Below are 22,112 nucleotides of genomic sequence, written 5' to 3'. Positions count from 1 at the left end.
CTACCACTACCACTACCATGTCTACTTCTACTACTTTCTACCTCCGTCACCTTTTCCCTTGTGAACTCTTAAGCTTAAAAAATGGTCGCCGTAAAAGCACCATGAGATTAAAATATTTATTTTCATTATAAAAAAAAAGTTTTTTCATTTTAAAATTTTTAATCAACATTTTCTCTGCGGATACTAATGAATTATTATTATCCCTACCATTACACTGGCGATTTCTAATTAGAGGCTTTATTTAGAGAGAGTAATTTGTTCCGAGAAAATAATAATAATTATTGTTATTATTATCGTTGTCATGATTTTATTATTGTGCGATAAAATAATCTTGGTTTGAGTGTTTCAGCGTACTAATGAGCAATTAGCAGATTATAATGACGGTGAAAAATAGCTGCGTAATTATGCTGTTAGGTAGTGAGCCGATTAAGATATTAAACTGTCAATAATTATTTGTAATACCTTCTTACTCGTTATTCACTGAAATACGCAATTGTTGAATTTTATTGGATCTTAAATATTTGAAAAGAAATTTTTTAAGTACAATAATAAGAGGCTTTTTAATTGTTAACAAGTTATTTATTTTTTAATTTTTTGTTCATTTTATTGATACAACTAAATATTTTTTGATTTATAATTAATTTATAGTTAAATAATATTGATTGTTATGGAAAAATGTTTATTAAGAGTTAATTAAATTTTCAAAGTGAATATGTATTGTTTAGAGTAAGGTGTGACGATTATTAGTAGACAAATAATAACGTAACATTTTATGATGAAGATACCATACAATAATTATTTTATCAAAAAAAAAATTCTGTAATTTATTACAGCTATTGTTCTATAATTAATTTTATTATTAATATTTTTGCATTTGAAGAAAATTAATTATTTTAATTTAATAACATTTTTTATTGAAGGTTTGTACTCATTTTCTCCACGGGTCTGAACAAATGTTTATCAAAAATTAATTAACATTCATTTGAAATTAATAATTTATCATCAACAATAAACAAATATGTTTTGACTGTTAATAAATCTTATTCCATTAATGATTCATTAACTTGTAACAGATATTGTTATTTTATAAGAATTACATTGTAAAATGTAATATTTACATTGAAAGCTTTGAAAATTAATATTCAAAGTTTGAATTACAAAAATATTATTTCGAACTGTAATTTTTCTAGTTTTTAATACGACGGGACACTTATTACTATTTATAATGTAATTCTTTAAGTTTTCTTTTTTCCGTGTTGAAAAGTCATTTATTTACTCTGGTAAAATATTTCTGGTAGCGAGAGAGTATAGCCACCTAGCGGCAAAACTAAGAACAAGCTTTCAAAAAAAGCAGTTATTTTATGTTATTTCGACCAAAATAAGTAAATTACTTTTGAAACAAGAAATTCTTCAATTAAAACATCAATTCTGTTCAAAATAATTTTGTTTTTGAATCAAAAATCTTTCTCTTGTATCAAATAAATTTTTATTTTCCTTTCTGAATAATACATACTGAATATTAACAAATATTCACTGATTTACGGAATTTTTATGTAATTTATGTCCAGAGAATAGTGTAAAGAAAAATTATAGATCTAAGAGATCTTTTGTAATGAAAACAGATGGTTTATGTTCAAATAGAAGGTTTAATAATGATAGATAAAGCTGATTAAATAGGGTATGAAGAGAAAATTAATGCAATTGTCCAATTGCATTGAGTAGTTTAATCGTTTAACAGTCCTAAATGTATTAAGCATCGAGATTATGCATACCATTTGCTAATTACTCCGGAAGCTATGTGCTTGTGTAATACCAGAGGAATTTTAATAGTGATACATCGTATCAAGCTTGGGGTAGAGGATTCCGCAACCAACAGTTGAATGAGCAATAGCTGACGCTAATCATCGAAATCATTTTAATTTATATCGGTTTGCCTGGAATTGTTACATCAATTTTTAATATCAGAAAAGGAAATGGCAAAAAAGACGACCAACGATGAATTATCGAGAATGTAAGATAGTTGTTTCGGTTTGACTCCGGTACATTGTTGATTGCAACAATGCCGTGAACTCTGGCCCCGGTAGTTGGTGGATGTTGTTGGTAATTAATTGATAGGAATCGATATTCGATTTCTGAATATTGAAAGCCTTAATAACGTCCGCAGCGGTCCATCGATAATTTATGGGTTCGTGGTATAAAAAAGCGTAGGTCAGACTTCCTAGTTAAAAATTAACGGAGTTCGTCTTTGACCCGCTGGAGATCGTAAATAAAATTGCTGAGTACGGGGGAAAAAATAATACTGGAGAGGAATGGGTATGTCAGTATGTGTGTTCTAAAATTCAACTCCGAGAATAGAAGTCGAGATGTCGTTCTGCTTGACTGGAAACGTTAAATCGCACGATGGACATTTTTACTGATTATTTATTTAGTGTGAACATTTTTTATTTTAAGGAAAAGGATTTTGTTTATTATTACGACTTTTACTTCAATCTTTTTAAATTTAAAGGTGTGTAATTTACTTTTATTGAGATAGAATTGAAAAAAAATTACTAAAAAATAATAAAAAATGTTTGAAAGTTGTTAAAATTCATTTAACATTTAACATTCAAATAAATTTCTCAAAAAACTTAATTAACATGAAAATATTAAGGTATAACAATGAAAATTTGATGTAAAAAAATCAGTAAATTTTAATAGAATGTGATCTAAATAACGGAAAGCTGGTTTTACATCTTTTTAAAAGTTAGTTCCTGGTTTTACCACTAGGTGGCTATGCTCTCTCGCTTTCAGAAAAATCTTACCAAAGTATGTAAGGACTAAACTTTTTTTTTCAATCAAAAATATTATTCACCAAATATTAAGAAGGAATTGTGTTGTTTGCAATGTGTAATATTAGATTTCAATTTAATAAGTTGAATTTTCGACTCCTTAAATATCTAACGTTTTTTTTTTTTTTTTTTTTTTTTTTTTTTTTTTTTTTTAATTACTGCACTGAAAAAAAAGAACTATATTATTAAAGAAAAATCCTTAAGGAAACTACTCAAGACAGTTAGGGAAGAAACTGCTATTTGTGTGCGATAAGTTTACTTGTCGCACGCAAATTATTCTTGGCACGCTCAAACTATCCTTGTCGCACGCAATTGACTGTAAAAACTGCTAAAATGAAAATAAATAACAAAAAAACACAATCTAACTGTCAATATTAAAGAACCGAGGTTGACATTACAAAGTTCATATTTTTAATGAAAGTAAAAATGATTAATTAATATTGAGCTGTTTAATTGTGATGAAAATTAACTTAGCAGAAGTTTGATAATTTCAATAATTTTCGTAACAAATAAATTATGACAAAAAAAAACTTATTTTTTTTAATATTGACATGTAGAAATTTTATAAAATAAAAAATTCAATTTTTTAAAAATAATTTTTTGACAGTTGAATTTAATGTCATTTAATTTTATGTATTGATTGTTTCAATGTGCAAATTTATTTTTTTTAATTAATATTAATTACTTTGCATTTATTACCTAATTCATATTTGTTTCTTTTTTTGAAAACTTTTTATTTGTTTTTAGGGACTGAGGGGGGGATCCGCCTCTTCAACCCCCCGCAGGGGGCTTTGCCCCTGGACCCCGATTTTGTGCCCACATAATTAGCATTCCCATGCTAATATAAGTTTCCAAATTTAATATTAAACAGTAACTTTAAACTCTTTTGACTACGACCATGGTACTTTCTAAGGAAATTGACGCCTAAAGTAGATTTAACCCAGAGCCTGAGGAGCTTTTACCACAAAATAACTAATTTACACTCCCCATAGTTATTCTTAGATCCTTGTCCCAATTATTGTACCAACTTAAAATCCGAGAAATCCTTGAATCAAATCTCCCTGAATATCACTAACCAAAAATGAGACTTTCAAGTAAATATTTTTCTTGAATCAAGTACTCTATTTTTCAATATAAATTCTAAATTTTGCTTATTTTTTGAGTCTTTCTTGATTTTATCCAAAAAAAAAGGTGACATCTCTCTTTTAATCACTGTCATAAACTTCAAACATCCTCGTAACCAATCCAGAATTTCCATTCATTCTCAACCCTGATTGAAATGCTCTCATTTTTTATTCCATCAGAATGAAATTTACTTTTAACTTGATGCGGTTTTCTAGACGCTCCAAGCGTTTTCAATTAACGTTCTAGCTCTTATCCGAACAGACGAGGACTTTCAAAAGTCTTGTCTAAAAAAAGCTCTGTCAGCACTGTCCATACGATAGGTCTTGAAAATTTATAACATGTCATTTCAATTCCACTTCTGTATCTACATCTCAATTATTCAATGAACTGACTGCACATAGCTATAATAATCCATGTTAAAAAATGAATGAGCATTGTAAAATTAGCAATCAACTAATGGATCACGTTGTTCCTGTAAAATTTCAAATTATCCGTTAAGTAACAGAATAAAATAGTAATCCTAAAAAATATTCATTCAACTTATGGATCGAAAGTCGCAAAATAAATAAATAGAGCCGCTTAAGTCTGACTGATTATTAAAAATACTTTTAGCAAAGGAAAGAAAAGATGACTCGGTGTCATAGGAATGAAGTTTGATAAGAGAGTTGGGTCGGTAGGCGGCTACAGAAGATGAGAAATACTTTTAGAGTATCTGCCAGGAAAGTTTTCCAACTAGGTATTCACGTTTTCATTTGAATGCACTAGAAGTGAAGGGAAATGCCTTGTTCCGCGATTCGTCATTTTTAACTTTACTCGATAGCGGATGGACATCTTCTTGGGGGGTTGAGAAAACCCTGGAGCGAGTTTGTTTTTCAGTCTAGTTGATAGTTTGTGTTGATTTTTTTGTTTGTCGTCCTTTCATTTTGTTGAATCTTAAAGAGACTCCAGATGTAGTAGAGGAAGAGCGAGCAAGTTCGAGACGAAGCCTTGAGAATAAATTCTTTCTTACCAAGTGGATGCGCCTTCTCCACTCATTCTTACGATAATCCTGTCGTTATTCATAGCTGACGCGCATTACCAAAGTTCCTTAGTAGGATTACCCGCGAGAGTGGTAACCTGCTGGAATCACAGAAAAAGCTCTGAAGGAAAACTTCTTAACTACCATCTCCGTAGCCTTATCTCCAAGCCCACCTCCGACATTTACTACTACTAGTTTTACTAAAAGAAGAAGGGAAAGAAAAATAAAAAAGAGGGCTGCTTTTTTTTTTTTTTTTTGGTTACTCTTGATTCTTAACGTGGTGGAAGATACTTATATCTTCATCGTATTTAAATCCAATCTCTACGGTGTTGGTTAAATACCAAGCATTCAAAAATTAATGGACTCAGATGTTGGAAAAAAATCACGGTAAATTGCTTCAGGAACTTTTTGATCTTTTTCATTATTATTATTATTATGATTGTAAGATTTTTTCGGTAACAAATTATCTTCGAGTTAAATTGCTCTGACAGAAAAGTTCCTTCCTTCTGGAACTTTCCGATGTGTTCAAGCTCAAAAGTTTCAAATATTTATCAATTAGCTCATTTTTAGCCTTTCAAATTAAAAAATTTGAGAATTGATTCGGAGAAGCGCTTTTGGAAAAATCTCAAATCTGCGATATCTTTTCAATGGATAGTTTGATTTTGATCTTCCGATCAGCAAACGAGGAAGATCTTCGAACCAAAAAAGCATATACAAAGCTTCAAGTAAATCAGTCAAAGACTTTGGACAAAATTTTGGTTTCAAGCAAAAAGTTATCTCAAAAAACATTTGTAAAGAAGATCCGGATGTCACTCTTAACTTATTTCCTGTGTTGAATTAAATAGTGAGCTCCAAAGAAGGACTAGCTCTAAATGATAAATATTATCAGGGATTATTGGATAAAAATTTGTTATTGGGACAGGAGAATCGATAATCCGCGATTACACAGCCAGTGATTTCGAAAAGCATGTCATTGTTTAAACGGGTCGATATAAGCACTTGAGCGGGTGGTATAGCATGGGTCTCGTCTGCCATTCTCTCACCCAGGCTTAAGTTGACGTTGAGACCACGTGTAAACAATCGAGAGTATATATAACTGTCTGCATAAAGTTACCGATCTATGATCGCTATTGTAACCATGATCCAATCCTCTGCAAACATATTTCTTCCGTATCGCCCTTCAAGATTGTTTGACTTTTAAATTCCATCAAATTTAATACTTCAAATTCAGCTTTCGAGAATGATCATCATAATCATAATTTTAATCAAACAGATGGAGATGTAGAAATGCGTGAATTTACATATAAATACTAAAAAAGCCGATAAATTTCAAAATGATTAAAAAACACGACAGGCTGGAAGCCAACAAAGAAAACTCGCATGAGTGAATGCGTATAGTTGGTGCCACAACGGAAACTTTATAGTTTGGAGTCTGCTTAAGACGCGATGAAAACGTAGATGATGCAGTAAAAGCTCGCTTTTTTATTGTTACTTTTTGTGTCTCAGCCACCGTGACATTGTCTCCCTCATCACGTGTTCCCTCCTTTGTGTCGGCCTGACAATGCTCATGCTTCTACCTTCTATCTTCTACTGGGTGCGCTGGTGCATCTGCAGCCCCTGTTACACCAACTAACAAGAAAACTAAAAAGTACGAAGCGTAAAAAATAAAGCGCCGTAAAAAATAAAGGGAAGAAACTCGAGAGTGCTTATGAGTTAGTAAAGCTTTCTCCTTTTTACTAAGAACTCACTAGCCAAGTGTTACTTTTGCTCCTTGCTGACGTCTGCACGCGGGCTCTCAGAAAGGTAAACTCAAAGCTCTCTTTTTGTTCGACTCTGATACGATGACATTAGTTACCTTACATTCTTACTTCGTTCAATGTTATTTTTACTGACGGAATTTTTGAAACGAGATTTGGTTGTTTTTAATTTTTTTTTTTTTTTTTTTTTTTTTTTCAAATGACTTCCAGGACAATTTCGTTTTCAAATCAATATCTTTGCTTTTGAATGAAATATTTCCATGTAATATAATGTCTCAACCATGACAAAATTCATGTTGAATAGCTTCTTAATGATGTATTTTATTGATAGGAGAAAGATTTGTCCTTATTTATACTCTGGTGAGATTTTTCTGCAAGCGAAAAAGCACAGCCACCTAGCGGCGACACCAAGAACTAACTTCTAACATCGAAAGTGCAAATTAATTTTATTATTCAAACTGTATGACACTAAAATGTAGTGATTTTTCACATATTTATCATCGTCATACCTTGAATTTAACTAAAAATCGTGAAATTTCGAATACTATTCATTTTTCAAACATTTTCATCAATTTTCAGTAGATTTTCCACTGGAAAACTCTTGATTGTTTGTTCAAAAACTACAAAACAAATATTTCAGTATTTTCGCAGAATTTTAAATTTTCATCAAAACAGGCAACAGTTTTTTTAGCCGAAATAAAGTAAATATTTAGATAGCCTTGTATTTATCAAAATAAATTGAAATCTAATTTTTCAAATGGCAGATGACAAAGTTTATTTTTAATAGTTCTTTAAAACTGCATTTTAACAAAAGAAACTTAGGAGTTTATATACGGCGTAGTAAGATTTCTAGCGAGAGAGCGTAGCAATCTACCGGTGAAACCAAGAACTGATTTGCGATAAAAACTACCACGTTTTTTTAATTTGGATCGAAATAAAAAACCAATTCTTTTTTTTTTTTTAATTAAGTAGTTTTTTCTCATAACAGAGATTAGGACGTAAAATTCTTGAAATGTTAAAATTTTTTTGTCGAACAATAATGGAACAATAAAGTGTAACATATGTTGAAAGATGAATTTCGCGGTTAGCATAAACTCGAAAATGATTCGGGTCAATGGGCACCGTTGATCTTGCAGACATCGCATATGCATTAGTCCCAAGTGGGGTTTCCGTAACTCTGTTCAAAACTTTGTCCGCGGGTTAGCCGAAAGAGCCTGGATGTTCTGTGCCGTGCGGTAACTGTTAGATAGAGGTGTTTCTATTCGCTTACTAACTTCTGCATATAGAGCACACTTTGTTACATAAACAGCTCTAAATATATACACTCTATGTATTGTATATTGTGGGATAAGAGTAGTTCAGAGGTGGTCTAGGCTTTTCACGGTGGACGGCATGACAAAAGGTGGCTAACTTGCAGGTCAAAACATTCGTCAGCTTTGACCCCATTCCTTTGTTCCAATTCTGTTACAACTAATGAGCTCATACAAATATCCTTATTCAAAAAATTTTTACCCTCCTTTCTTTATTTAGATAACCCGGAAAATAAAAATAGAGTTGATGAGAAATTACTTTCTCTATTGATGGGTATAACTGTGTAACTATCTAACTACGTAGGCTTTGGATGAAAAAATACTCAACATTTTTTTTATTTCTTTTTTTTTTTTGCTTTATCTGATGCAACTGTCAAATGACTTCAGCCCCAATAAGCTCAAGAGATTTCGAGGAAGTACGTGAGTTATTGATCGCACCGAGTATAGTTTCCACTTGTACTTGTTACTGGTAGAATAAAAAAACACTTACACTTTGTATGCTTTTTACGATGGCAGTGTCGCGAGATAAGGAATTTTTTTTCTTTTTGTACTAATTATGTATTTTTTTCCTAGGAATACATTTGCAAAAAGTCAGAAGATTCGAACGACAAATTTTGTAAAGAAAAAAATTTTGTCGAAGTAATCTAAAAGATCTTTGTTGCGCAATTTAGTCGAAATAAAATTTGTAATTTTAGACATTAAACTATTTTTTTTTTTTTTTTAATAAAAAAGAAATTCGTTGATTGGTAATATTTTATCGGAAGTAACAATTTAATGTACCAGTTTTATTGATTCCTATATATTTATGTTTCTTCAATTAAATTTTTTTTTTCTTTTTTTAGAAGAAAAAAATTCTGTTCTTATGTATACTCTAGTTTAATTTTTTTGCAAATGAGAGAGCGCAGCCATATAGCGGTATAATCAAGAACTAACTAGTTACAAAATTAAACATTTTGAATCATCGGATTGAAGACAGTTTTCTTCAACCTTAATCAGTATTGTCGATTGCCCGCTCCGTGAGGATTGAGTGGAAATTTGTGTTTTTTAGTAGAATAAATTTTAACTTCACATCAGCATTCACCAACAATTATGTTTCTAGAAAATTTTGTAACCATTTATTGGACGATTAACGGAGAAAATATCCAATTCATAATATAAATTTAAAATAAAAAATGAACTGAGAAACTTTGCATATTATGAGATTAATGTAAATAATCTCTATTATGTAAATATCTTAATATAATGTCTATTGGTTTACAAGTTTTCTTTGGTAAAGCATTTATAAACATGGCCTTTCCTTCTATAAGTACAGATATAGATTATTGAAGATATATAGGTTTAGTTTTATGAAGTTAGTTTGGTTGGTTAATTTCAGCCTAATATTTAAACATAAATTTTAAAATTATTCATTATTTAAATTTCATTTAATCTATATCATTAAAAGAATGAGCAAAATTTTGTGGTCAGTGTATTTATATGATAGAGTAGGTTTTTATGGCTAAATTTGGTATTGTTGGAAAAGTCTTGACCTGGAGTTGTGCCTTTTCATGCTTTCATATCATTCTCAATAATCAATTGAGACTATTGGTCAATAGAGTAATAGTAGTTACGGACACTGTCTCGGATAGCTTAACTGGTAGAGCCTTTGGCGCGTATCACTGTTACTCTATAGACCAATAGTCGATTTATGATGATAAGTATTTAGGTTGCATTCGAAAATGCTCTATATCTAGATAGGTAATTAAGAATTGACCTCGTACTGTGAACTATTGACATTTTTAAATATATAAGCTCACCCCAATATTACTCATCAAGAGCTTTCATTTGAGCACCTACATCAATTTTTCGAATATATATGTATATTATATATACATATATATGAAAAATATATCAAAATGCATGTAGGTACTCAAATGAAAGCTCTTGATGAGTGTAACATCGGAATGAGGTGATATCTTTAAAAATGTCAATAGTTAAAAATGTACAGTGGAATTTAACAAAATTTATTATTTAATGAAGCAAAATTTTGTTTATTTATAGTTCACAAGTCACGGTAGTTACATAGTGACTGCAGCAAGGTTGCTAGTATTAACTAAAATATCATTGAGCACATAAATGCAGATTTAAATAAATAATGAACAAGTCATCGAATTTTGACACTTGAGAATAAGGAATTTATAATTTATAAAAGTTATTATTTTTTAACCCAAAAAATGTTCGTTATAAATGATCAATTGAGAATCTATTATAGACTAAAACCTTCGTCTGAAATATGCAGCATCTTTTTGTATATTTTTTATGTATATCGATAGAAAACTTTTTTCCCCTCTATCATTTTCAAAAAATAAATTTCTTATTTGTTAGTATAGAAATAAATAATTAATTTTCCCAAAAGTTTTCCATAAAAGGACAAATTTTTCTTGAACTCGGGCTTGTTTTGAATAAATAAAATCCATAACTCAAAGTTGCAAAGAATCAAACAAAATTAGAGGTTCGTAATTTAATACAGGCCTCAACTGGGGATTAGAACTCGCGAAAACAAGTTTTCCGGTTTCACGATTCGGGTGACAAAGGTCGGATCCAAAGTTATTCAAAGTTAGCGCTAGGATTGTACATGCCCAAGTTACTCGACACAATTACTAGTTAAAGGCAGAGCACTGTACAGAACTGTGGAAAAAAAAATCCGAAATGAAATAAAATAAAACAAAGGAGAGTAAAAACAGGAACGTGTCACGCATCTCTTGTTGGCCTTTGCCGGTACAGCTTTACTGTGAAAATCCGCTCACGCGCACGACCCGGCTAATGGATTTACCGTCCACGACAACACCCGCGAATCTCTGTTTTCCCAAGCCCGACACTACACAACTTTTCAGAAAATAAACCGTACAGACACTGTATATATCTATATATACAGTATATATACAGTAATATATATATATAGTATACTATACTATATAGTATACTATATATGTATATATATATATATATATATATATATATATATATAAGGCTGAGGATAAAATAAAAGACGCGAAAACGTACTACTGGGATTTATAATAGAGTTTGTAGGGATAAAGAGACTAAATTCATGCTCTGAGAAAAAGACGTTGAGCTAGGACACCGACACCCAAACTACCAGTCGTTAATTAACGCCTGACAGCCAGCGCCGTGACGACCGCGTCCTTAACTACGCCAGATACAATAATAGCTCCGAATAATAGCGGGTAAATTCAACGTTTAGGTAAATCCTTTTATCTGCAGCTTTTCACAACAAAACTGCGGAGTAAACATACTACGCGCTTTAGCTTCTTCTTTTACGGTTATCGCCGCCTATTGAATGTCATTTTTCGGTTTCATGTTCAATGATAAAATATAACGGCTAGTCGTTAAATGTTACGCATACTAAAAAATTAGGGTCTTATAAAAATTTTACGGGATTTGTGATATCATCAGATGAAATATAGTGATAAATCTGAGATTTATAATCTTCCTTCGGTTATAAATTAGAACTAATCAACTGCATTGAATTGAAAAGAAATTTTTCGGTACAGAGATTGAAATACATAGACTTACATTCAAGCAAACTTTCACTAATTTTGCATGAAGACATCTAAAAATAAAAAAACACATAGATAAATAACATTGAATTTAAATAATGTATTCAACACAACAACTCGCAAGTTCGAAAATTAATTAAGTTTAACTACAATTTAATGCACTGAATATTCACCATTTTCAAGTGACAAGTGTACGGCTAATTTGAATTGATATGCTGTCGGTAAAATAGTGAATATTAATTTATCTATTTAACTATTTCTACTAATTTAAAGTAGTTGAGAAACTGACAGATGAATTGACTTGAAGAAGTTTCAACAATCTAAAAATCTATGTTTTCATTGATAGAAGAAGTTGTTAACTTTTAATAACTTCATTCATTTGGAAGCAATTTGTTTCTCTGTTAAATAAAATTTCTTATAGAATAAATATTTATTTAATTATTTAATGCCAAGAAAAAATTTGTTATTGAATTTAAACAAATCCGTCAATTAGTACACGTAAAAAAATGACTTGAACGTCTGAAAATTTTTAGTGTATTCGAATACCTAAAATTTTGAATTCTAATTAAGAAAAGTATGGCCAACTAGAGGGTACTTTCTTTATCCTATTTATTTTATTTTAAATTATTCAATTTCTTTTTTTAACACACTAATGAGAAAATTTATTTATTTATTTAAGAACAATTCGTTCATCTATTAAATATAGTAAATATTGTTCAGTATTTATGAACAGTTGATAAATATTTATTAAATTATCTAATGTTAAAAAATTATTTATTAATAGTCAATGAAGCTTCTTAAATAGTAAAAAATTCTTCTATCTGTGCATAGAAAAGAAATTACTTCCTGGGATTCGAACCTCAGACCGTCGAAAATTTTTTAGTGTACTTAAATACTCAAATTTTATCATTCTAAGTACGAGAACTGTAGCCATCTAGCGGAAGCTTTTAAACTAACTTTTTAATCCACTTTTTTTTAAATAATTCAATTTATTTCTCAACACACTGATAAAAGAATTAATTAACTTTCAATAGATTTAATGAATTTATTTAATTATCTCATATTGAAAAATTATTTATTAACACTTTTTTTTTTTATTTAATATTAAAAAGTATTTTATCACTGTAGAGTTAAAAAGAAAAACTAAATTTATCCCCGAAATTAAAACAGACTCGTACATTCAAACGTTAATAAACTACAATAGAATCAGACTTCATGATTGTTACATATATACATGTAAATACTCTTATATGATACCGCAGAAACAATTAATGGTGAGATTGCTCAAGCGAAAGTTATATTTGCTTTTAACTTATTACTCAAATGGTTGGTCTGAAAACAGACTACTGAAACTATGGAACAGTAATCGGGTTCTCTCTGCTACTGAAGAGCTAGACAGACTGAGAAATTCATGCACACACTTAAATTCGCACACAGATCATCAGATACCCGGAAACTTTGTTCAAGATCAATGTTTTAGCTGAGACATAAAAACAAATTCAAGAATCCAAGTGGGTTATGCACACAAATGGATGTTCCAAAATGTTACTTCCTCGTTTCGGCCATCGAGACCTGATCAATACAGATTTATACATACACACATATGTATCAGTGTAACTAAACTCTGTCATATATTTTCCGTGATTGTACGAGCAAATTCTACGCTCAGATGACTCTCGAGCTATTTCGACTACCAATTTATATTTTATATATTTTTTTTAACCCGTAAAAAATTCGTCTTATAGCTGTGGGTATGGGTTGTGTGTTCCTGCCATCCAACCGTATAATACAAAAAGATTATACTTGTGTTCACTCAAACGGTAGATGAAATGTACGCCGAAATACATAAAGAAATTGAGAAGTATTTTAGATACATACTGGATTAGTTACTCTAGAACATCGTAAAAAAATTTTATTTAATACAATGTACAATATTTTTTGAATCAACTAAATTTCCCAAATTTTTACATACAATTTGTGATTTTTTGAAAATAAAATTGTTATTATTAGGGCCAGGATTTTTAAATTTATTTAAATGAGCATTCATATGCTTAATCTCAAATTTCAATAAAGGAAAAACACCAACTTTCAGGCTTTAGTTATTATTATTAAAAATGTATTCAAAACTGTCCCTTATCAATACTGTACCTATAAAATGTATCGAAAATAGAAAAAAAAAAAAAAAACAGCATATATGTTAATTTTTCAAAGTAGATGAAATATTAATCACAGAAAGAAAAAAATAAAAGTATTATTTTAAACTTCTTTCCTTCGCGGTTTTTTCCGAATGACTATTTTCAAAATAATCTAGTCATAAGGTTTATTATTTCAAAGAAAATTTTCTATCCTTTAAACTTATTTAATTCACCTTTTGATATTATCTACGTAATTTAGAGGATAAGGAAAATTTTGTCTCCGGCGTATCTGTATGATAAAATAAGTTCTGTGAATTGAATTCAGTGTCATTGGAAAGGTCTTGATTAATGGTGCCTTTTCAATGTTTCATGCGCTTTCCAGCAATAGTTAATTTATTACGATAAGTTTTCGAAATATTTATAAATAGATTCGATTTTCGCGATAAACGTCATTTGTTTATTTATTTATTTTGCTTTGTGTATGTCAATGTAGTTTTACGTCAAAAAAGAATAAGTAATTAAAAATTATGAAATAGATTACTTATTAAATTAACAAGTTCTTGATAATACTTTTTTATTTTTCATGGACCATTTAAAAAAAATTGTCACAAGAATTTAAGAATTTTCAAAGTTTTATGTATTTTTTGATGATGGTCAATTTTTTAAGAAATTTTTTTAAGGAGTTTTAAATAATTTGTTGGATCTATAAATTTGCTCCACCATATTTTTCATTAAATTATTCGGATTTGATCCTGTCATTGCACTAATTATTTTCAACTTTATTTAAGAACTACCCAAACTATTAATATCTCTATTGGAAAGAACAAAAAATTAATAAACCAAAGTTTTTTTTTAATCACAATCCATAACTCTCGACAGTCGCATATGAATTGCACCGGTTTAGCTATTTTAGCCAACTACTGTATTCCTGCCAGAGCGATCTACTAGATGGCTCTAGTAGCTCTCTAACAGTTGGTTGAGTAGGGATAGCTACTATAGCATTACAACATTGCTCTGAGAGCGATATTTTTTTTTCCGTGTGCATTTTTACGGTTTTATAGGTTTTGCAGTAAAAGTCAATATTTGATGTCAAGTTTTTGGAGGAGTTTTTAATAGTTTGTTGGTTCTATAAATTTGTTCTGTCATATTTGTCCATTGAATTATTTTCAATTGATCCTGTCATGGCACTATTATTTTCAAAATTTATTTAAAAAATACCCAAACTATATATAGCGTGATTACGAGTATTAAAAAATCATTAAGCTTAAGTTATCTTTTTTATAATCTGTAAACCTCGACAATCACATAGTGACGGCAGGCTGATAGTTACTATTATTGTTATTAATATCATTTTTTTTTGTTTTTTATTTTAAGCATAAAAATATCATTTTTATGAGATAAATATTGAAAAATTTTATGTGGTAGGTCATCTGTGAGTTAAATTTTAAAAAGTGTTAAAAATGAACATAATGCTATACTCGATCACGTATTGCTTCTTCTCGGTTTTATGTATACATACATACGAGCGTTATCACTCTTACCCAGCCCAATGCACTGTTTCGACGCAGTAACTCTGGCAAGTTAAGCGAATAGAAGTCGGGCCGGTTACCGGTTACTGGTATGGTTTATACCACAACAGTTGACTCTTGTGTGCAGTTTAAAATAAATAATACATATAACGAAACCCATAGAGAGCCCCTGGGGAAACATATAGAGATATTTCTCTCTGAACGCCACTAGCAGCCACTTTATCTCCGAATGTTAATTCTCGACGTTTTCCACTCCTCTAAGTACCTATACACCAACTCCTACACCTACTTTTCGTGGATTCTACTTTGTCTTATCTTCGTTGGTTAACAGATCATTAAAACTTAACTTTAATTACTAGAGTGGTAGTTAAAAATCCTTACGGGCCCAAAATAAAAAACAAATTAATAAAAATAATAATCATATTTTCACACGGAAAAAAAGGTTCACTTGAGCCAAGAAAATGTTTTTCTTCCTAATTATTTTTTTGAACGAAAAAAATTTTTTTTTGACACAAGAAATTTCACTTATTTTAAAACAATTAATTCTCTTGCTTTAAAAAATATGTATCTTAGGGTGTTCCAAAATTCAACTTCCGTGATGGACCTCTTAAAATTGGAATTTTGAGATCCGCTTGTAACAGGAGCTGTGTTTGGGCATTTCTTAAAATATTTCGCGTGGAAGGGATTTATTTGATTGTCATAGAATTTTTCAACAGAAGATTTGTTTAGGCATTTTTGCTGAAATTCAAAAATTTCAAAATTTGTCTAAACAAAACTCCTGTTAAAAAATTCTATGAAAATCAAATAAATCCCTTACGCTCAAAATATCTCAGGAAATGCCCAAACACAACTCCTATTAAAAGCGGATCTCAAAATTCCAATTTTAAGAGGTTCATCACAGAAGTTGAATTTTGGAACACCCTAATGTATCTTGATTCAAGAAAATTTATTTAAGTCAATAAAATCTTCTTGTCTTGAGAAAATTGTTCTCTTGCTTCAAAAAAATAAATATCTCGATAGAAGTCAATTTTCATTAATATTTTTATTAATTAACAGTAAAATGAGAAGATCAAATAATATTGAATCATTTTTTTTTATCTAATATGTATAATTCCACGCTAAAATAATATAAAATAGGTATCAAATATGCAAGAGAAAAATTTTCTCATGGTGAGAAAATTTTTTTCTCAACTGAAGTAAGAAATTTTTCTTTTTGTGTCTAATTTTTATATAATTAATAAAGTTGTAGTAATAGAGATAATTGTAAGGATTGAATTAGATAGGCTAAAGGGTATAAAATTCCGTTTAAAACGACTGCCCACATGACTAGATTATTTTAAAAATGTAGCAACCCACAAAAAACTGCGGAATTAAAAAGAAGATCCAAATTAAACATTTTTCTAAATTTTGCTGTTATTATTTATGAGGGATAATTTCAGATACATTTTTAATAACAATAACCATAAAAATAATAATAACAACAATATAGTTTAATGGCAGTATAAAAGAAACGAAAATAAAAGTTTAATTTGATAAAAAAGAGTAGAATACCTTGAGCGAATAAAATTAAAAATGTAAAGTTGTAATATAATTATCTCAGGAAATGAAGGATATTAGCAAGAAAGATGAATAATAATTTAAATTACAAAATAATAAAATATCTTATGAAATTTGTCGACAAAGCGGTATCAATTTTCTTAGTGTGCTAATCTACAATTCAAAGCGACGAGTTTCCCCTGAACTGTGGCTCGGTCTTATCTCAATTTAACGCCTGATGTTTTATTACCAAGTTTAAGTGATGGAGGAATCGGATTTTACCAGTGATGACGACTCTCGACCACAAAATCACTCTAATTATTGTTGTTAGTTCCCTAACTCTGTTGTTGGATAATATTGGAATAGTAACCCTCGTCACGTTTATGTTCTATTATTGTAATGGTAGGTTGTACCATTTGACGCATCGGTGTTTAATGTTCAATGTTTAGTGTTGATGCTGCACTACTGATGCTGCACCACGCCGCTGATGGTTATTGCTGACGCGCTACTTGAGCCAAAACTCCATCCCCTACCACTCAAGTCAGAGATGTCGAAATCACGTCAACCTTTCCTTTTGTTATTGTTATTACTCTGCTACAATTTGCTAAATTGGACAAACCATTATATTATGTTATGTCAAATCAACGATTAGCACATCGTAAACGCAATCATGTCGACGTTATCTCCACCCGCTGAGTTAATATTTTTTGTTTTATTTTAAAGTACCTCTTTATCTGATTTATTATTCATATCACGACAGTCTCGAGTCAAGAGCGACAACGTAATGATAGTTATTAAAATAATACAGCTTTAGATTTTTGGCACCTGATATTAATTCAATTATTTGCTTATTGATTTATTTTACCGTGAACTTTTATTGAAAAATAAATCAAGTGTTTTTATTTTTAGATTGAAGCTAGAAGGATTTTTATAACTAGAATTTTTTTTTTTTTTTTTAATGAAGTCTCAAGTTTTAAAATAGTGATCAATTTTTTCTGTCCTGAGAAAATTAAAAAAACAAAAAAACGAGATAAAACAGAAGTAATTTAAAAGTTACTCACCAAAAAATTTGTATGGAATTGTTGAGCATGAAAAATTAGTCCAGGCAAAAACTTGATTTTCTAAAACAAAAATGAAAAAAAATTTTTCTATTATAACAATTATTAAAAATGCGTAAAATAATGTAATATTTTTTTTTTTTTAATTTGATTAACGAATATGATTTACTTCTTAGATGATAGTGTTATGAACATTAAATAAAAAATTTTGAAGGTTAGTTCTTGTTTTCACCGCTAGGTGGCCTACGTCTCTCGCTTCCAGAGAAATCTTACCAGAGTATATATTAGCGCAGCGCAAAAACCCAACTATTTTTTTCTTCGAGTTTACTATGAAAATATGTTAGTTTATAATGATTCCAAAGCCTTCAACAAAAATTGTCTACATAAAAAATTGTTTTGAGACTTGCTCAAGATTTTTTAAACTTTTTAATTACAATACTTAATTGTTTTCTATCAACTTATCAATATTAATATCCACGAACTTTAACTTTTGTTTCTATCAAGTTGACATACTAAACAATATGAACAAACCATCAAAGAAATAAATAAAAGTCTGACAAAACAATAATCACCCCTGTATTGTTAATTTCAAAATTTTTATCCAGGATCTGAAGAAAGTTTAAAAATCTTTAATAACTTCTATAAATAAAAATTTCTACTTTCAATTTTCAGAATCAACATAATTTTTTACCTACTTAAAAATAAACTAAAGATAAAAAATTCTAAAAGCTTAAATTTAAATTTTCGACAAGAACTTTTGAAAATCTTGAACGGCTCCTAATAAATTTTTATTAGGCTATTACTTGCAGTATCCATAAATTTCTTCAACAGCCAATATTACTGTTATTGGAAGTTAAATATGCAAAATTGATTTCCCATCGAGAAGAACAATTATTGCTCATAGTACCATGAAGATTCCGTCACGAAGACAAACAACAGAAGAAGACCAAGACCCAGAAAATCAACCAAAGAAGAAGTAGAAGAGGGCTCGGTTATAAAGGCAGAAGGTTATAGAGATCGAGTTATCCTTAGCACGACTTGAACCGGTTTTTACGGAAGAATTATTTCTCTTAGAAACTTGGCCTGTGTTGTTGTTATTGTTGTTGCTGTTGTTATTTCTGCCTGGAGGTGATCTTAGAGTCTCTCGAAGGAACTGCAAATAAGAGTATCTTCGTCTCTTCGGGATCCTCGCGCTGAACAAAGATGTCTTCCTCCTCTTGTTATTATTTTGCTCTGTCTCTGTCTGTCTAGTTTCTTCTCTTTCGTGTCTGCAAGATGTTAGTTCGCGGTCCATGGCCATTTTTATCTTCTCTCGCAACCCTCAGAGGTAAAAGGCACTCATAGCTTCATATATATTTATATAGTTAGATAGTTGCAGATATATATGGTGTGGCGAATACTGTTGATGAGACGAAGATGCAGTGACCTTTAAACGGCACACTTTCCCAATGCCGACTCAAAAGTACGCGACACATGACCTCTCGGTTACACACGACCTCCACCGAAGAGGAGAGACGCTCCGACTTAGGTATCTGCGAGCGGTGACACAATTATAAATAATCTTTCCCGAACCGCAACATTCCGCGGGATTTTTATCCTGAAAATGAAAGTTTGCCGGCATTGTTCTTAAACTCACTTGGCTTCTTTAAACTTTATATCACTTCCGCTAGAGAAAAATTTATTTACTCATCTTTATGTAACGAGAGAAAATTCACTTTTTCATCCTATAGAATTTCAAGAGGCGCTCAGTAGCCTATCGGATCCGGCCCTTGCTCACCAAATCATCGGACCGGGTTCGAGTCCGGCGTACACCAATGAATATTTTCAATATTTAAGTGTATTATTCTGTTCAGCCAAAAAAAAAAAAAAAAACAAGTTCCAACCTCAAAAGTTGACCCCCCACCGTAGTCGCTCATAATCTTGGTAGTTTATGCGACTTTAAACAAATAGAGAAAAAAAAAAAAGAATTCTAAATTTTAGCCTGCAAAAAAAAATTAACAGTTTTCAAAAATTTGTTGGGCTAAAAAAAGCTTATTTGCAATTCAAGAATTTTTTTTAATTATTGCACGAAAAAAAAATAGGTGCTGCAACATGATGCAGTCCTGTGAATGCAACAGAATAAGACTTATAGATAAGACGTAAAAATAAACAGTAACATTAATAACAACAATATGATTCTCTGCATTCTGGGTTAAAAGACTCTAGAATCAAGGACGCGAAAAGGTCTCGACGCGCGTCACCACTTTTATTAGCGTGCATCGATAACATCGAAAACCGGTTCTTGTTCTCAAAAGTTTAATCCGAAGACGACGAAGAAGATCCGACATTTTATCTATGATTTCCAATTGTGAAAGTCCCTGGTAATTTAATGTAACGGGAATTTTATTATTATTTATATTTATATCTAACTTTTTATGAATAGGACCGTAAATCCCGAATAGGAGGTGTGCATAGTAATAGTCACTATCACTACTACACGAGTAATAGTCAATGAGAAGATTCTCCAGGCAAGATTACTTCGGCAAGTGAAGGTGTTTTTTTTTTTTTTTTTTTTTTTGACATGTTGATACTGCTTTCCCATCCATGAAGATGCGCTTTATCATCCCAGAATACCGGATGGTCCATTGTGATTAGGAAGAGATGGCAGATGGGCGGAAAAATTACTTCTAGGAAGAAAAAGTAAGGCGGCGTTAATGTGAACATTTCCGGAACAACGAAAAATTTCTCCGATTGAAACTTTTTTTTTCAACACGCTTTTATTATCTTGAATGCACTGATAGAAGGATTTTTCAATATTTAATAAGCTCTACTGACTGTTAATAAATTCTACTATAGGTGTATTAGATTATTCATATAATTCAGTGATATTTTCTTTGTATCTTTGATAATAACTCACATTAAAAAAAATTTTTTTTTCATGAGCTTATGGACGATCATTTCGAAATTTTCAAATTTGTTTTCGATTATATAAAAAATTTATTATTTAACGATTAAACATTAGATTTTTAATAAACAACCTTGTGGCAGGTCAGCATTATTTTGAATTTAAAATTGTAGTATTTATAGTATTAAAGTAGATACCATAATAAATGATGTTTCAAAAAATCCTAAGATTTATGGAGTTTATACAAATTTATTAAAAAGATAGCGTCGATGAACGTTTAAATTAATTATTTATTATTTTACTTGGTATAATTAAAATTATTTTAGTTTATTTTTAACCGTACTGAAAGCAAGCACCTGAATACAGCTGATTACATTGTTAGAATTGACAGATTTTTCAAATTTATTAAATAATAAAGATGGACGTAAAATTAACGACTTTTTTATATTTACTAATTTTTCAAAATAAATGCCTAAAATACATTTTAAATAAAGAAAAAAATTGTAAATCATTATAAGATTATTGGTACACTTTAAAATTTTTCTCAAGACCCCAATAAATATCATAAAAAAATAAATCACATTTTTTTATTATTTGTTGTTAAATAAAAACTTACTATCGAAGAATTCACTTAAAGCGAAGAATATAATGTAATTATAAATAACGTACATGAAGGATGATAATGGAAAAAATGCAAATTTATGCGATGTTTAATAATAAATAATTAATTACCGTTAAGATATTTTGATTAAGCAATACATTAACGGTAATTACGTTTTGTTTGCGAAAAATGGTGGAAATTGAATAAAAGTAAGATGTAAGAAGTAAGGAGTGTTTAGCAATTGGTGAATATAGCAGCACACACTGTGGAGTGTAGAGTGTAGAGCGTAGAATTTACAGGGAGGACGGTTTACGCAATTAGACGAGATAGGGAGCTCAGAAACCGCGTAATTGACAGCGATTTCGCAATTGGACTTGTCTCGGCTCGTGAATCTCCAACGGATTGCAGAAAGATAAATATTTAGAGTCTTAATTAGATTATCAGATAAATTTTCTATCGATGCGATTTTGCTCAGAAAAACTGGTCTGGTTTGTGAAAAAATATGGGGTGAAAGAAGAATTTTCTATTTGTTAATAAACTTAGTTATTTAGAAAAAAAATTGTTCTGTAATTAAATGTGACTAAATATTTTTTAACAGTTGACAAATTTTTTATTTATTTATTTAATCAATTTTTATGCCGGCAGATAGCCGAATGGCAAAAGTATACACAAGTTTTATAATAAAGTACACGTGTATTGATTTTGAATACAAAAGACCGACAGGATCAAGCTTAAGAAACTTTATAATTAAAAATGATTTTAGTAATAAAGATA

At 30.1% G+C, this 22,112-nt stretch overlaps 1 protein-coding gene across 4 annotated transcripts in view; it reads right to left on the bottom strand.

The window, feature by feature from the left end:
- The window catches only part of Pgant9 (polypeptide N-acetylgalactosaminyltransferase 9), a 220,130-nt gene that overhangs the window by 86,732 nt on the left and 111,286 nt on the right, over window positions 1-22,112 (bottom strand). For all 4 annotated transcript variants that reach the window (XM_074252637.1, XM_074252634.1, XM_074252633.1 and 1 more), the window contains one exon: window positions 17,857-17,916. The gene's annotated coding sequence lies outside the window, so the exon portion shown is untranslated. The remainder of the gene's footprint in view (window positions 1-17,856; window positions 17,917-22,112) is intronic.

This window comes from Cotesia typhae, unplaced genomic scaffold, assembly GCF_013202065.1.
Source record: "Cotesia typhae breed Kobodo isofemale line unplaced genomic scaffold, CoteBio_Ctyphae scaffold_121, whole genome shotgun sequence".
NCBI lineage: Eukaryota > Metazoa > Arthropoda > Insecta > Hymenoptera > Braconidae > Cotesia > Cotesia typhae.
The sequence above is the reverse complement of the archived record's forward strand: the minus strand, read 5'-3'. Positions and strand labels throughout refer to the sequence as shown.